At 51.4% G+C, this 16,225-nt stretch overlaps 1 long non-coding RNA gene across 1 annotated transcript; it reads right to left on the reverse strand.

The window, feature by feature from the left end:
* Window positions 1–8,577: 8,577 nt before the first annotated feature.
* Window positions 8,578–12,105, reverse strand: LOC132248725 (uncharacterized). The gene is made up of 2 exons (XR_009460075.1): window positions 10,637–12,105; window positions 8,578–9,809 (listed from the first exon to the last, which is right to left on the reverse strand). It is a non-coding gene; the product is annotated as an uncharacterized LOC132248725 (long non-coding RNA).
* Window positions 12,106–16,225: the final 4,120 nt, after the last annotated feature.

Raw genomic sequence — 16,225 nt, forward strand, 5'->3', positions numbered from 1 at the left:
TTGCTGAGGCGAGCCCATTGAACCGTACTACTGAGGCCAGCCCATTAAATTGTATTACTGAGGAATGAAACCATATTTAGGTGTTTGGCTTCTCGGAATTCTAGGACTGTAAGTATATTATGAAAAATAATAGTATTGATTCAAATTTAACTTTTAGTTGTAATTGTAGTTGTTTTTGTAATACTAATTCTTATAGCATTGTTTGGGAAGGAAGTGGATTCGGAGCATTGTTTCTGATATATGTAATTATTGTGTTCTTAATGTTTGTGGTGTTTCTTAAAGCTAAGCAGTGTTATATGCGTAGCAAAGAAATTAAAAATAAAATTGTGTTGTATAAATTAAGTGTTTAATCATTGTGAAATCGTGCAATCAGCTAACTACTCCCCCAGCCAGTGCATCAAAACGAATCAGTAAATTGTGTGGGATTTTCTCTATTCCATAACCCACTAGAGACATCGCTGTGAAGAGCAACAGCATCACCTTGCCTGTTAGCTGAGAACCAGAAAGTTTCCTTTCTGCGCTCAATTGCCTCTCCAACTCATCTGCTAGGATGAGATCAGCCCAGGCAGGCGGGTCACAAAGCCTCAACTTGGACGTTGCACCAGCTAACTCCAGGGGCTGAACCAGAAACCTCACAGACAGCAGTGTCATCACATCTGCAGCACAAGGGAGAAGAGCTTAGGTGTGATCATGGCAAAGCTCTGTCCCCGTGGGGTTGTTACAGCACACTAAAGCTTTCTAACAAGCAACCTCACACAGCACTGTGCGGGCAGCAGCTTCTTGGACCTTAGCCACACAATGCCTGCAATCCTTTAATCCAATGGGCAACGGGATAATTTTTACTGAAGGATCCGGCTCTGGCCCTGGAATAAGAGAATTAGGGTTCTTCTAGGGAAACAGGGCCTGAGCCTAGGGCACAGCATGTGGGTCCTAAAAGGGACTGATGTGCCTCACTCCTTTTTATGGACAGAAAATACTGTACTCCATCAGGTCCAAACTCAAAGTGACGGGGAAGTGTGAAATCACAGCATGTCCAAGCACCACCCATGAGCCCAAGTGGAGACCAACACGACGAGTCAAAGACACACCTGGATATGCACTTAAATAAATATTTATTATTTATTAATTAAACTTAATTCTCTTAATTACAGAACTACAGCATTATGGAGGATGGCCCAGGGCTTGGAGGCGGAGGGCAGAGCCGCAGCAGCAGGAGAAGTCAATGCACTGGCCAGCAAAGTGGCTACACGAGCCATTCCTGGAGGACGAGCAGGAGACGGCGAATGTCCTGGTTTCTTGCCACAAACACAGGATCGCCTCATTTCAGAGACAGCCGCAGCAGTGCTGGAGACACGCTGGATCCTCCCGTTTCAGGGAAGGAGCAGCAGCGCTGTGCAGACACTGGATCCCCCTGCTCCTGAGGACAAGCAGCGGTGCCGTGGAGTCACTGATCTCCTGGAGGAGGAAGAGGAGGAGACGACACGGGATCCCCGGACTTGTCCCCCTCCCCTATGCTGCCAACACCTCTGTTCGGTTGCTGCAGAGTCAAGATGGAAGAAGCCTTCTGGGACAGCTGCAGTGATGGCCTCCCACGATGCATTCTGCCTGCCACCATTTGCAACAGCTTCCACTTCTGTTTTGCCTCCAACAGCCTCTTGCCATGAGCGGACAAGCTCCTGACGGCCACCAAGCCCCAGCAGTGGGAGCACCCCATGTCTGGGAGCAGCTCCCCACCCGGGTCACTAGCCAGAGCTTCAGCTGGCCCTATTTATAGAGGAGCTGCTGACTGCAGCTGACCAATCACATAGGCTCTATCCATATATGGCCATGAAACTGTCCTATAGCCATCCAAATGTCCATATATGGCCATCAGGTGTGGTGACCATGGATTGTTCACATTTGGACAGCTCCTCCCCAGTTAATCCCGGTGAGAAAATGGGGAAAGCCCAGGTGCATCCCACACCTGTCTTTCACCCTTGCAAAATCAGGACTCTGGTTGCAACCAACACCAGTCACGCTAAAATCCCACTTGGCCGTATTCATTTCATCCTCCCCCTCAGCTTGTGGGGACATCCCTTCCCTCCGGGATCGTGCCTGGGCCCACGAGCTCTTCTTTCCCTAAACCCCCTCCTCTCTGGGCACAAACCGACTTGGGACTGAGCACGAAGCTCCAACTCTTTGGTCTCTCTCAAGTCAAGGGGAGAGCTGGCATTGAGCCGTCACTGCCTCCCTCCTCTTCCTGCCCCTGTATGTCAGTGGTATGTGAGCTGTTTTACTGAGACTTATACTTGAATGTAGTTTACGAGAGTCCGGAGGAAATCAGTCCGTCCGTCAGTCCTTAGTGAGACACCTCACAAGTTCGTCTGTTATGAGATCACCCTGGCAGTTTCCTCACAAAGGCCTAGGCTAGGCTCTGACATCAGACCCCGAAGTCAAGACACAGGGCCAGTCTCCTAGACCTCTGAAGAGAAGATCAGCTCCTTCTTGCAAATGTGTTCCCTGTCTGATCCTGCCAGCAGCTCCTGGTCCTTTCTGACCAATGTCCCCAGAGCCTTTTAGTCTCATTAAATAAAGATCATTTTCTCAGGATTGTGATCTTCTCCTTATCTTGTGTGATCATTCCTTGTTTTAATAAGATAAATACAAATCAATAGATGAACTGTTCAGTTCTACTATTTGGAGCAAGTCTTGATAAGAGAGTGTCCTCCCGTGTCTCAGGCACAACTCGTGACATGGGTGCTTGTGCAATCGTGTCTGTCTTGTGGCACGAGGTGAAGGGACCACTGCAGTCCTGGCTGCTAACCTACTGCGTTACCAGTTACCAATCAATCATGATTCACTCAGGGACCAGCTCAATACACAGGACCTAGCTACTAGTAGCTACTAGATAATTAGTCATTTAGCAACCATTAACACCTACAAACCCTGCAGACTAAGGAGAGGGAGTAATCAATACAATCAACTGCCCCTAGACTGAGACAGTCAGTCCCACAAGCACCCTCTGCATGAGTTTTGCCTGTCAGCAGCTAGGGGTTAACTAGGGCCCCAGAAGCCAGAAGCCCCTGCCCCCACCTCCTCCACAGCTGGCAGACATTGTGGCCGCAGCAGGGGCTCGCAGGCCTGCAGCTATCGCCCTGCTGCGCCTTCACACACAGTGTCACCACGGCATGAGTTTGGCTTGTCTGCAGCTCGAGGGGCAGTTCCCCCAAACCCCTGCACCGATCTTCTTGAAACATGGCAGGCTTTGTGGCCTTCCCAGGGGCCACCACCCCTGCACTTTTCACTGCCCTGTGGTGCAACACATACACGTGACAGGAGTTTGCTTTCATGAATTTGGGATGCAGTTCCCCCCAAACCCCTGCACATACCTCCTTGAAACGTAGCAGGCTTTATGCTCCTAGCAGAGGCTACTGCCCCTGCACATTACATCCAAATCAGACAAAAAACAACAGCATTATAGATATTTCATTGATTCCCCATGATACCCTATAGCCGGATCTCCAAAGCTTTTCCGAAGCGCTTTGGAAAGCCTAATGAAGCCAGCGCTTCGATCTGGACATGCTGCTTTGGATGCCAAAGCATCCAAAGCTTCTCCAGATCTGAAGCACGGTCCAAAGCCTCGCACAGCCCTAAGCCAACCTGTAACACAAGTGTCCCACTTGGAGGCAAGGCCCTACGAGGAGAGACGGAGAGACCGAATCTCATCGGCCGGCACCAGAGCAGGCTGAGAGGTGATCTTGTGGCCGCCTATCATTTCATCAGGGAAGCGCAGCAGGGACTAGGAGATGCTCTATTCACTAGGGCACCCCCTCCAGTAACTAGGAACAACGGCCACAAATGGATGGAGAGCAGGTTTAGGTTGGACGTTAGAAAGAGCTTCGTGGTGAGGGTTGCCAGAATCTGGAAAGGGCTCCCAAGGGAGGTGATGCTCTCCCCTACCCTGGGGGGCTTCAAGAGGAGACAGGACGAGACTGGATATGTGCAGTGACATCCTCTGCAAGGCCCTGGGGATCCCTCCACTCCTGTGATATGATTTCGTCTGCTCCAGTGTATTGCAGGCTCAGCCCATACCTGAAAGGTCTTCCCTTGGCAATAAAATCCTCAGTAAGGGCCTGGGGTGGTTTTTAGAAGCCATTTACCATGTGGCACATAAGAGAGGATGGTCCCTGCAGGATCCCAGGTACCATCCCTGTCCCACATGACGTGATGTCCAGGAATCAGAGGGATCTTCAGGCCCCAAGGCTGCAGCAAGAATGATTATAACAAACCTGGCGGCTGCCCTGTCCTCAGCACAAAGAGGACTTCCAGCCCTAGCCCCTTTCCCTCAGGGCACCTGGCAAGAGCTCCACATTTAAGGCCTGTGCAGGGGCATGTTTAACTCCATGGCTGTCTCTGGAGCAGCCAGCAGTGCCCTTTCTCATCATAAGAGTCACTTTACCGCCTCCAGAAATCTTCTTGTGGCAGATCGAGTGACTTCAGCCACAATCCTGGAACAGGCACCCCCAAAACAGACCGAGTAGCATCATCCTTTCTCTGTGCTGTCCCCCAGTGATGACCACCCAGCTGGGGAACCTGCTCTAGAGCCTCCTGCTCTGATGGATACAATCCTTCTTCTGAGCTTCAGCCTATTTGTATGTGTGACCCCTATTTCCCCACTTCTCCTGGGGCTGGCATTGTCTTTCCTCTTGAAGTGGCTCTTCTCCCTCTCAGCAGTACTTTCAGAGAGCGGTCAGCTCCCTTCTCAGCCTGCCTCTCACTAGGATGAACAAGCCGGTTCATCCCAGGAAGTCTCTGCTGCTCTTGTTCCACTTCTGGCACGTGGGGGCTCCGATCGCACACGGCCGACTTCCTTCCACAAACGGATGTCTCACATCTGCCTGCACTGCTGCCTCTGCTTCTGTGCACCTGCTTTTCAGCTGTACATTCCCAGTGCTGGGGACCCAGGCCTATGCTGTGTGTGAAGGGGAGCTATCACATCACTTGCATGTATATCTAGCATGTACACGCGGCAGGTACATCTAGCTAGCACATCACTCGCAGGCACGTATAGCAATACCTCTTCTCCCCTGGTTCCAGGGTGTCCTGGATCTGGCAATGGGGTTTTCCAAGAGACTGGAGGCAAAGCGGAGAGGAGACCACTCACAGACACCAGCTCTGATCTCTCCCTCAGCTACTGAGGAGGTTGCATGGAGCCACAGCCCCCAGAAGACCGGGGTGGCAGAGTCACGCTGACAGCCCACTCTGCCTCTCCCCCCACTCCCTGCATCGGGCAGAGCTGGAGGTCACTGCATCCCGCAATTGCATCCTGGTCCAGAGAGCAAGTCACTGAAGGGAGACCGAGCGACTTCAAACTCTCCAGCTGGGAGGCACAACAGGGCTCATACCTCTGTTCACTTCAGAAACACCCTGGTTTTGAAGTGTACACCTGTACAGGGAAATGCTTCAAATGCTACATCTGCCTGCACCCACACCGTGATGACTAGAGAGCAGTGTCTATAAGACAAAGCCAGGGCGGCAAGAAACTCTTCATGAATGACAGTCAGCCTTGGCTTTGGCAGCACAGGACATCTCTGTCTGAACTACCAGTCCCTTCCATTTTACATCACCTGGGGTGGAAGCATGATGGATGAGCAATGATCCTCCTTATACCCAGGAGTCTTGTGCTGGGATCTTTTTGTGCTCAGTGATGGGTCCCTGAGTTCCAGATCTTGGCACGCAAGCAGAGCTTACATTTTACATCAAGGGGACACATGTCTCTGGGAAGAAGAGCAAAGAAGGTTTTGGCAAGGTTTGGTCCAAGCAGAGATGACTCTTGAATCTGAGCTGTCTCTCTCTGTAACACAAACCCATCTGTGGCTTGTTGATAAAAGTATTTATGAGCCTCCAGATTTCTGCAGGCAAGTTGGCAGAGGACACCTCTCCGTAAGGCCCTGACAGACATCTTGGGAGACACAAAACTAATAAGCAGCTCTGCCCACACGTAGGGAGTGTAACAGCAGACGAGGTCATGATGGGCCCTGGGAGGGGTGAGAAGCTGCATGCCAGGATCCAGATACAGCTCCTTTGTGGACACTCGAAGCTCTGCCTGGAGCCCAGCTCTGATGTGAGCACAGCCGCAGGGAGGGCAGGGGAGGGGTTTGTCACAGTGGCACTGTGAAACCCAAAATTGCCACTAATGCTATCATCTACACCACACCAGTAAGTGGCCTCATCGTCTGCTTGGGAGTCGGTGATGGTTAGATAGCGAATGGCACCGGAGCTGTAGCCAGCGAATCGATCTGAGGCTCCATCTCCTTTGCTGTCTGAACCGTACCGTAGAAATCGCAGGGCCTGGTCAGGTCTCTGTTGGTACAACCAACACTGTACCTCCTGTACTGACTGCTCAGCGTGCAGGGGAGTTTAATGGTGTTTCCCAGGGACAGACTCTGAGGGCGCCTGTGTCAGGGTGGGCTGCGAGAAGGAACCTGGAAGGATGACAGCCATTCATCTATTATCATAATTACACCTCTATTATGCAGCACATTGCAAGAGAATAAAGGCATGAAACAATTAAACTTAATTAAGCAAAGCAATGCAGACATTTGCAGCAGTGTTTTATGGGTTACCCGAGCAGTACATGAGCAGCACGAGGAGGAGCGGGGCCCAGGCCATGGCAGGAATCCAGACTAGCTCGGCTTCCCCAGCCAAGCGGGTTTGTGGCTGGGACCCTCTTCTCACCTGTTCAATCCCCACCGCTGAGATCAGCCCCTTCGTGCAAATCTGCGCCTGCTCACTGGCTGCTGCTGCCAGTCCTTCCCCCCTCTTACTCCAAAACTACCACCAGTGCCTCCATGTTACTGTGAAAATAGGAACAAACTCTGGTATTATGACAGTGTAGGACACAGAATGCAAGAGCTGGTTAGCCAGATGCATGCATTATCCAGAGGCGATCCTCTCCCCAAAGACCACCCATAGAGTAAGATCTACCTGCTTCTTTCCTGCACCTTTGCACTGAATTCAAGCACAGGCTCCCAAAACCTTGGCCAACCATAGCCCATCCTCCATCAGGACGAGCTCTCACAGAGGTGTGTTGCACAGGTGTACAGCTCAGGGCACCACTGCGTGTTTTAACTGGTTTTTTCTTGGCTTAGAAACAATTTGCCATTCCAGGGCCATGCAGCACCCCATGCCCACCCATTTTACCTCCCTTTAAACCAACTGTGGGCAGAGAAGTGGTTCAGAGAGGGAGTCAGAACAGAAGCATGTCCGATCTGACATGAAACTTCATGCCTCCCCATGGAGCTGTTGCTCTGATGTTATGTCCCCATTAATGGGCTCCAGGGATTTGCTTATAGAAAGCTCTCTCGCTCTGCAGAGAAGGGTACATGCATCTGTGGGGACCTGAATGGAAGCAAGGCTTGGTTTGGCACAGCGTCTAATGGAGATGATTCCTTCACCTGGGAGACACTTGTGTATGACTCCAAGCCATCCTGGGGGTGTGAATGCTGGGAGAGCTGAGGGGCTCCCGACCTACAGCCCTTGGCAAGCAAGCGAGGAGGGAATGAACAAGTGTCCACGATGGAGAGCAGAGAACTGATAAAGGGAAGCAGCTGCGTTGCCTCTCAGCAAAGGATGTAATGGCAGAGCAAGACGAGACAAGACCCATTGCTTTGTTGACTCGCAAAAGTGCATTGCATAGAGCGGTGGTCCCAGCCCTGCGCTGTCCTGTGGAGCACGGGAGGATTTTTCCTCCTTATGTAAGTTGCCTGAAGTCCTTTTTGGGCGAGGCGCCATTTAAATCTAATACATTAATAAATACAACATAATAAACAAGTGGCCAAACTCACACCTATTCCTGGTAGGAAAAAATCCCAGAGGCAAAGCTCCAGCATGGACCCCAACATGATCCCAGAAAGGGGATGTACCCCAGCCCTTCACAGTGGTGAGAGCAAGGGAGACATGCTGGTGCAAGAAGGAATCTAGGAAATGCCATCTTTGAAGGAAGAGGACTTGAGACGGCTCATTCAAATTGGGCCAACGGGAGTGTTATTTGCTCTGGTCTTTGGGATGAACTGGCTTTGGTTTTCCATTTCAGACTTCACGGCCCTGGAGTCTACCAGTTCTCTCATCTCAGGGCATCTTTATATGTGCCCTGGGATGATGGAGTGGTGGGGGAGGAAGGATTTTAATTAGAGCGGCTCTCAAGATCCACTCTAAATAAAACACCAGCAATGTCTCATGTATTCAGCATCCTGGGCTTTGAAATGGCAACAGGGGCTCTGTAACTAAACCCTGTTGAAGGAGTTTTAGTGAAACAACCATGTTGAAACATGGGGACACTACAGACATGCGATGCCAAGGCTGCTGGGCTGCTCTCCTTCGAACGCGGCAGCAGGCTCCATTTCAGAAGCCATCGATCCCCTTGCACATAGAGAGAGGCGCCCTGTGGGATCCCAGGCACCATACGTGTCCCAGATGGCTTGATCTCCGGGAACCAGATGGGTACCTGCGCACCACGGGTACAGAGAGAATGACTACTGTTGCATTTAGAAAGCAGGGTTTTAAACCTAGTGCCCCAAGAATTGCCACAACACCTGGTTGTCCAATAGCAGAAAGGCTTTAATAACAAGACCACAAGCAAGCTTATCAAACCAAATGACAGAAAAAGACTCCTTCCCAAAATAAAAGGAGCTACCCCACAAAGTCCTAGTACATATTCAGCAGCAACAGCGTTCTCTCACCAATGCCGGCGAAGGAAGCTGGTCCAGTTGTGCAGCTTTCCCCACGCAGGATCCGGTGCTGGTTACGCTGGGTGCGATGTAGCAGTGATCTCTCTCTGCTTCTCCTGCAGCGCACACTTCGCTGGCAAATTCTGTTAGTTCTTATACTGTTTCATTGTATAACTTCAAAGCATTTTTTCTTGATAGTTGGCCACTTAGAGTCCAGACAAACAGGGAGAAAAGGGTGTTGATCATCATATCACAACTAGTAACTGCCTGGCTCCTGTTCTTGCATTGTCTAGGTGTAAAACTTGTGCATCTCTGCAGGCCCTATAATAGTAGGTCTGAGCAGTTGGACCGGATACTTAGAGGTGTCACCAAACCTGTCTTGGGGTATCTGTGTATCAACTGGGCACATTTGCAGTAGCTTGTACAGGTGAAGGTTTGTTGTTCAAGCTCCAGACATACATCGAATGGTTCAGACATTTTGAACGCCCTACCCCTTAGGATGTTAGTTGGGAGAAGTGTTTGTCACATACAGGACATTTTTTCTGTATCTTTTACAAGTTTCTCTTCAGATGCATATTTAGCCTTTTGTTCCCTGTAGCTGCTATGTCAATTGAAATGCGTATGTAGCTTTCTTTTTGGGGTTTTAAACTTCATTGCAGAATAAGAAGGAAGTTTTTGTTACTTTCCCGCTTGCCATCTGACACCTCCAGGGAAGGAGTCCTACCTGACCAACACAGCAAAGAGCTACTTGGCACAGCTCACAAAGACACTCTCACGGCCCCAGAGGGACAGTCTTCCATCTCCAGCTCCCTCTGTGCAAAAATGAAGTTGATTTCCTACCTATAGGGACTCCTTACCATCTTGTACCACCTATACTTTCCCCAGAGCTTGACAAAGGGACTTTGATCCCGAAAGCTTGCAGAAAAGGACAATTTTCTTGTGATTCTCCAGTTGGTGTCATGAAAGGTATCATTTTGGAAGGAAGAGCTCTAGTTTTTTGTATGTCTATGTAGCTTTCTTGCCTTTACTGGCTTCTGAGATACGCATACATGTGACGAGCGTGGCAGTTCTCTGTTGACCATTTCCTTGATTTGACATAATCTAGCACAGAGAATAAGACCAATTGGGGATGCTCTATTTGGCATGGTCCCAGCTGCCACTTGCATTTTTGTGCAAGATGCACTGTTATTTTAATTTGATCACAAAGGTTTTATATGTAGGCCTTGCTGTATTCACCATCAACACTACAACAACCCTGGTGGGTGCCTTATAAGGAGCTCCACATTTAAGGCACATGGAGAGGGAGCTTTAAGTCTATTGCTGTCTTTGGGGGAGCCAGCAGGACCCTTTCCCATCAAAATAGTCATGCTCCTGCCTCCAGAAATCTTTTTGGAAGAGGTCGAGTGGCCTCAGCCAAAACGCTGGAGCAGCCCCCCCAGAACAGACCTGGCAGCGTCCTGCCTTCTCTGTGCTCCCTACGATGCCCACCCCGTCTCCCCGCCCCTTCCCGGCTGAACAGCACATCGCCCGCACCCTAGCGCCTCCAGCACTGCCCCCCGGACCAGTTTCCTCCTGTGTAACACACGGGCACAGAGCAGGCAGCCGCACTCCGGGCAGGGAAGGGATTTGTGTGACACCAATGACATCTCGTGGCCTCTTCCGTGTGCAACGGGTGAGTCGTCTTTCTCTGAAGATGGACTGGAGCGGACAGGGCAACACGGGCCCGGACGGGACCTCCTGGCTCATGCCCACACCCTTGCCAGCACAGGCAATCCCACATATCATCCCATGCTCAAATCTGACAATCTGCTTCTTCAATCCAGTCGTTCCCTCCCACGGGGAACCTGCTCCAGAGCCTCCTGCTCCGATGGTTACAACCCTTCTTCTCAGCGTCAGCCTGTGTCTATGTGGGACTCCTATTTACTCACTTTTTCTGGAGCTGGCACTCTCCTTTTCTTCTGCATGGCTCTTGGCTCTTGGATGTAACTGCAGAGAGCAGTCATCTCCGCTCTCGGTCTGCTTCTCACAAGGCAGGACAAGGCAGTTCCTTTACTCTCCTCTCGTACAGCGGGCTCCCCATTTCTCTGTTCATCCCAGGAAGGTCTGCAAAAGTAATCTGCAGCACACGGCCTTTGATGAGTTACCCGAGCAGCACGTGAGCAGCACAAGGAGGAGAGGGGTTATGGTGGGAATCCAGACTGGGACAGCTTCCTGAGCCGAGGAAGTTTCTCGCTGGGACCCTCCAAGTCTCTCTCTGACTCCCGGACCTGAGATCTGTTCCTTCATGCAAATCTGCTCCCTGCTCCCTGGCTGCTGCTGCCTCGACCTCCCCCACTTACTAGAAACATCACAGAATGAGCCCACGTAGTTCTTAATGCAGCACGGTGATGTAGGTTATGTGAAACACCAGCTAGTCAGGTGGGATCACATTTACCCACAGTGTGTGTCTGCCTCTGCTATCTGCCTCTCTCTCGTGCCTTTGTAGAGACCCCAAATAAGTCCCCAGATTTGGCCAAAACCCACTGTCCCCCATGACAAACATCTCACAAAGGTGTATTTCCCAGGGCACCGGTGAGCACTTCAACTTTTGTTGAGTTTAGAAACTATCTGAAAGTCCAGCACCCTGCAGTGCCATCATCCACTGATTTTCCTTCCCTCCGACTGAACCTGGAAGAGAGAATTTGCTCACCGAGTGTCATGATGGAAGCACCAGTGACCCGAGATGACGCTCCACATCGCTATATATTCATTGCTCTGATTTCCCATCCTCATCAGGATGTCCATGGGGTCAAATGCTTTGTCTACAGAAAGCTCTCACCCTGCAAAGAAGGGCACATGCACCCAAGGGGTCTGAAGAGAAATCAGTTTTGAGTTGAAATGACACCTGATGGAGATTGGTCCTTTACCCGAGATGCCACCCTGAGCTTCTGAACGCTGGGTGAGCAGAGGGGCTGCCAAGCATACAGACCTTGGCAAGCAACAGAGGAGGGGATGAATGAGTCTCCACCACGTACAGCAGAGAACTGCTAAGGGGAAGCACTGACAAGTTGTTTTGCCCCTGGGCAAAGGATGCAATGACAGAGCAGGACAAGATGGGACCCAGCAGACAGCACGAGGAGGACAGTAAAAGAGGAGAGGTCACTCGTTTCTTCCCAAACGAGAATTCCTTTCCCTTGTCTTAACCTCTGAGCAGGGATGTGGGACAAAGGCTGGATACAAATGGGATTATGTGTGATTGGGGATGACACTCTGCATAGTCCTTAATCCGGAGCTGGGATTGTCCTTCCTCATCAATGGGTGTGTGGGTTTAGCTGGTAAGTACTAGGAGTGGGGGGCGGGGGGGACCATGGGGGGACCCCTGCCAACCCCCACAACCTTCCCGCTTCCCCAGTACCACCCCGCCCCCCACCCGCTCCCCCAGCCCCCGCATGGTGCCTCCCCCACCCCCCAGCTCAGTACTTTAAAGCAAAGCTCCAGTGCTGACCGGGTGCTGCTGGGCAGGGGCGATCCCCGCTGCCCCCCCTGCCCCATGCTGCCGCTCCTGCAGCAGCCTCAGGGCTTCGGGGACTTGTGCATAGCCCCCACATGGTGCGGGGAAGTGGGGGGCAGCAGGGATTACCCCTCAACCCCTGGCAGGAGCAGTCCGTCCCGGGGCGTTTTTGGGGTTTTTTTGTTCTTAGAGGGCTGGAGCTGGCCCATGTGGAGCACCCGTGGCAGGGTTGGGGGAGTGAAGGGGGGTGTTGGCGGCTTGTGCAGAGGCCCCCATGCAGCATGGGGCAGTGTGGGGGGGCAGCAGGGATCACCCGTGTCCGGCAGCACCCACTGAGCCAGGGCGTTTTTTTTACAAGTGCTGGGAGCTGGAGCATCCGTTGCCGGGCTGGGAGAGGGCTGGGGATGGACCTGGCCTGGCTGATTCGGTGATTCGGCCGAATCAAATCGGGATGGTGATATGAATCACCGAATCTGCAAAAGGGGCAAAAGAAGGCCCAGGCAGCAAAGCGCCAACCTGGCCCATGCACCACCACGGCCTGGATAAACAAGAAGGGCCAGGGCTTCACTCTGGCGCAGGTCTGCCAGCCAACATATGGCCCCATACCGGTGGGATGAAAAGCAGCAGCTGTAAAACAGCAAAAAGGCCCAGGCTTATGGCTGTAGTCTGGACATGTATCTCAGCTATACCACACAACAATCCCCAACACAATGACTGCCAGGACCCTGTCTCCTGGTCAGTCTCCATTAGGGAATGATATTCTCATGGCATCATCCCACTCAAGGCCTGCATGGCCAGTAGCTGCCAGGACCCCACTCCTGGGCAGGCTGCAGTAGGGAGGCTGCACTCATGGCATCGTCCCACTCAAGGGCTGCATGGCCAAAACAGCCAGCTAGACACACAGCTGGGCTTCAGTGACATAGCTATGCTGAACCCAAAAGAAGCTGCAACAGCAACTAAAACCTGCCAGGCTCTCAGCCTGGCCCGGAGCACACCAGCAAAACTGCCAGGCTCCAACCCTGGGCAGTTTGGTGCAGGGATTGATGCCCCCTGGCAGGGCAACCCAGGATTTGGCCAGAGTCACTCAACTGGGTTTGTGAGATCTATTGGGGAATCTTAAGGTAATGGCCTGAGGGGGAGGGGGAGATGCAGTCCTAGAGGAGGCACAATATACCATCATCACGCAGAAAATATGATCATGCTTTCCAGCTGGAGGCCATCGCACAGGGGCTGGCTGTTCCCAGCGGGGTCCAGCCTGTGTGTGCGAGAGATGGAACACAGATGCGTGAACATGTGTAGGAGGAGGCACAGTGGTGCATGTGTGTGTGTGAGAGGGGGCACAGGGGTGTGTGTGTGCATGTGTGTGCAAGCAGGCACAGCAGGTATCTGTGCGAGTGCATGTGCGAAGCACAGGGGCGTGTGTATGTGTAAGTGCATGTCATAGAAGGCACAGGGGTGCATGTGTGCATGCATGTGAGAGTAGGCATGGGTGTGCGTATGTGTGTGTGTCTGCATGTGAGGAGGCACAGATGCGTGTATGTATGTGCATGCATGAGAGGCACAGGTATGTGTACATGCATGTGTGCACGTGCGTGGGTGCATGTGTGTCTGAGGAGGCAAAGGGGTATGTGTGTGCTTGTGTGGGGAGGCACAGGGCTGTACGCACGTGTGCATGAGGAGGAAAAGATGTGTGTGCATGTGTGAGGAGGCATGGGGGAGGGCAGCAAGGTGGGGAGTCAGCTCCAGCCTGCATCCACACCCACCCTACGCACAAATCTGGAAGGCATGTGCCCCCCACAAGGAGCAATGGGCTAAAGCTGCAGCAAGGGAAATTTAGCTTAGATATTAGGAAAAACTCTCACATGGAGAGTAGTAAAACACTAGAGTAGGTTATAGTAGAATAGGGTAAGTCCTACCTGGATCCTGTCCGTCATCAGGTATGAAAGGCCAGCTTCTTCCTCCTCTTCACCCTCCCCCAAATCTGAACCTCCATCATCTTCATCTTCTTTGTACTCTCCTGGTGGACCAGCTTCGTCTTCATCTGCTTCATCCTCCTCATCCCTTTCTGAAAGGCAGGTAAATTCATTCCTTACAGCTTTGTTTAAACCTCAAAGGCTTGTTTGTAAACTCATCTTAAATGAGCTTCTGAAATCTGACTCAATTCAGCTACAAAACCTTCTCCAGCAATCTTTAAAAAAAGACAGGACTAGAAGTAACATCCCTCTTTTTCCTCTTTCTATAGGAAGAGAAAACACAGAACTGAATGTGCCACAGCATCAAATATGAGATGATGGGTATGAAAAAAAAGCTTTTGGTACCAGCAATAAAATAACTGCTTTTATGTAGTTATATCTCAGTGTAAAGATGTGTGCTCACATTTTCCTAAAGGCAGCTCTCCTTTAACCGTGCACAGCATCCACGACTACATTCCTTGCAAGTGCATTGCCCGCCCCCCGCATTACCCAATAGGAGCAGTATGTGATACTGCCCTTCACCTGACACACGGAGCTGATTTGTGCTCCAGCACTTCCACAGTCACTTTAGTCTCAATTTTGTATTTAGATCCTGACTGAATGGCATAACTAATGACTGCATGTTTAGAGACGTCACCCTCATCATCTTCATCTTCTGAGTTGGGGGCCTCATTACCTTCCTGATCAAATCAATCTAGGTAGGTGATCTCCTGAAGCAGCTCAAAAATCCTTTCCCTGTAATCCTTCAGGTTTGTGATGGCACAGCTGAAGAAGTCCAGGTCTTCAAGTTTTTAAGATTTTGCTGAAAAAGAATTAAAATTGCTCATGGAGATGAAATAACTACTTGGTACGTCCAAGTACTGCACTGCTGCCTCCTAAATGTCACTGACTTTGCTGGCTACCTCCCACCACCTCTTCTCCGTCGCTGTTTCCCATTGTACAGAGCTCATGTAAGAAGTCTTCGTGCTGACAGTCAACATCCCTTCCCCAGAAGATCAGACACTCTCTCTACACTTCCTTTGAAACAGGTTTGACCCTCTTTCCATCCCATTAAAATGTGTCTTTGTTTCAGGATGCCCCAAAAGTACGTGTCCTCAGAAATTTGACCCTATAATCACCCAGGGAGATGCAAAGCTCTCCCATTCTCTGAGGCCGGCACAGCCAACTGTCCCAGCGCCGATCCTGCCATGCCTGGTGCACAGACAGCTTTCCATGGCCTGAATGGGGCAGCTGTGGATGTGACGATAGAGGTAAGCCTGCTTAGAGGAGATCTGGGTTCTGCAGTCCATTGTAGTCACGAGTCGGCCTGTGTGAGTAGGAAGCTTCGGAGCCGCCTCGGAGACCCGGCCATAGGGTATAATGGGGAATCAGTGAAATATCCACAGCTTTGTTGTTTTTTGCCTGATTTGGGTGAAGCTTGCAGGGATGGTAGCCCCTGTTGAGAGCATGAAGCCTGCCGAGTTTCAAGAAGATCGGTGCAGGGGATCGGGGGAAATGCACCCCACATTCTTGAAAGCAAAACTCATGTCGCGTGTATGTGTTACGCCACAGCGGGGTGAAAACTGCAGGGGCGGTAGCCTCGCCGAGGCCATGAAACCTGCCAAGCTTCAAGATGATTGGTGTAGGGTTTTGGGGGAACTGCACCTCGAGCTGCTGACAGGCAAAACTCGTGACATAGATGACCATGTGTGTTAAGGTGCAGCGGGCTGGAAACTGCAGCGATGGTGGCCCCTGCTGCGGCCACGAGGCCTGGCAGCTGGCGAGGGGATCGGCGCAGGGCTTCTGGGCTCGGGGGCCTGCACCTCTGGCTGCTGACAGGCAAAACTCGTGACATGGGTGCTCGTGCAACTGTGTCTGTTTTGAGGCATGGGACCTGGGATCACCGCAGGCCCGGCTGTTACCAGTTACCAATTAATCATGATTCCCTCAGGGACCAGCTCAATACACAGCACCAAGAACAATCCACCGCCCCAAGACAGACGCCGTCAGTGCACTTAACAAAAGATGAAGCCTCTTCGGACAATCTACAGGAAAACCTGTCTCACTTCTGCGCA

The sequence above is a fragment of the Alligator mississippiensis genome, chromosome 1 (assembly GCF_030867095.1).
Source record: "Alligator mississippiensis isolate rAllMis1 chromosome 1, rAllMis1, whole genome shotgun sequence".
NCBI classification, from domain to species: Eukaryota; Metazoa; Chordata; order Crocodylia; family Alligatoridae; genus Alligator; species Alligator mississippiensis.